This window comes from Odontomachus brunneus, unplaced genomic scaffold (assembly GCF_010583005.1).
Source record: "Odontomachus brunneus isolate Ranch 3 - 2012 unplaced genomic scaffold, Obru_v1 Obru_scaffold_077, whole genome shotgun sequence".
NCBI classification, from domain to species: Eukaryota; Metazoa; Arthropoda; class Insecta; order Hymenoptera; family Formicidae; genus Odontomachus; species Odontomachus brunneus.
In genome coordinates, this window is record NW_022639527.1 from 1,310,362 (window position 1) to 1,311,823 (window position 1,462).

General features: G+C 44.9%; 2 protein-coding genes across 2 annotated transcripts in view; one reads left to right on the top strand and one right to left on the bottom strand.

The window, feature by feature from the left end:
- LOC116847426 overlaps nucleotides 1–1,154 on the bottom strand; it is a 10,486-nt gene extending 9,332 nt beyond the window's left edge. The window contains exon 1 of the mRNA XM_032822418.1: nucleotides 980–1,154. The gene's annotated coding sequence lies outside the window, so the exon portion shown is untranslated. The remainder of the gene's footprint in view (nucleotides 1–979) is intronic.
- Nucleotides 1–1,462, top strand: part of LOC116847429 — a 16,118-nt gene that overhangs the window by 12,183 nt on the left and 2,473 nt on the right. The gene's annotated exons all lie outside the window — the stretch shown is intronic.

Sequence of the window (1,462 nt, forward strand, 5' to 3'; positions counted from 1 at the left end):
GAGAGAGAGAGAGAGAGAGAGAGAGAGAGAGAGAGAGAGAGAGAGAGAGAGAGAGAGAGAGAGAGAGAGCGAGAGCGAGAGCGAGAGCGAGAGCGTTTCACGCGACGATAAGGTAGCAGAATGGCGTAATTAAGGAAACACAAATATATATTACGTTGCGCGATATCATATGGCGTACATTCGGATCGATAAGTGCTACGTTATCCGAAAAAATGTTTACAGACAGATGCGTCGTGATGATACACGGAGAGAATATTACAGTAAAAATTACCTTAAGATCTTATAACCGGAGAATAAATGACATTCTGCAATAATTAGTTGTTCAAATGAACTATTAAAATACTTGTTATATTTCTAGGGAAATTTACTATATTTCTTAGCAAGGTAGACCTTATTGACAATCTATTTCTAGACTATTAAAAACAATAAAATTGAAAAGAATATGAAAAAAATAGAAAACTCTATAATGCGTGTGTTCTCTTCGTGTACATATTCGAATTCCTGCCGACAGTCGAATTGACATTTTACGTAAAACGGCGTAATTGTCCCGCTCCCAAGAGATCTCTCGATTGTTGATCGCGTTAATGAAATTTGCCAATATCGTCGGCTCATCAACGAGCAAGGTCATATTCAATAATGACCGCACGGACCGGTCGTCAGCGGCTAACAGATGGTACACAGGTCCAGGCGCGAAAATCCGGGCTGAATTTCGCGAAACACGCTCGTCTCGCGATCGACCGAGCGACAACCACGACGACGACGACAACAATGCGGGAGAAATGTCGGGGCGACAGGAAGCTCATAATTTCGCGATTGCGTGCGAACATTCCGCAGCTGGTGAACGGGGTCGGGAGTTTGGCGGGGACGGGACGCGGAATTGTCATCGCGCGATTATTGACGCGCGCCCATGATAAAAGCGCGAGCTCGTTCTCGGCACCGATGACTAATGAATAAATGGGGTCTCCGCGGCAGGACCTACCTGATTTTCAATTTATCATCCGCGTGACACCCCTCGGTCCTTCGCACGAGCTGCCAGCGAGCGTTTCTACCGATAGTGACGAGCGACGGTCAACGACGATGACGACGTTCAACGGCGATTCCTGCGTGTGCACGGGACTCCGTCCTGTTCTCGCGCGACTACCAATGGCGGCGACTTTTATATAGGGCGATAGAGGACGGATCGATAGAAACGCGCATGGAACTATCCCGGCGGCAGCAACAAGTAAAAGCGACCGGGGTGTGCCGCGAGATGGAAAGAGAAAGAGAGAGAGAGAGGGTGAGAAAACGCGCATGGGCCGGAAAATTCTACGTGTTCTCGCGTAACGACCTCGGTCAAAATCGCGCTCCTTCTTTGGAAAAAAAAAAAGAGAAAAATTAGACCATTTGAAATATATATATATATATATATATATATATATATATATATATATATATATATATATATATATATATATAATAGAAT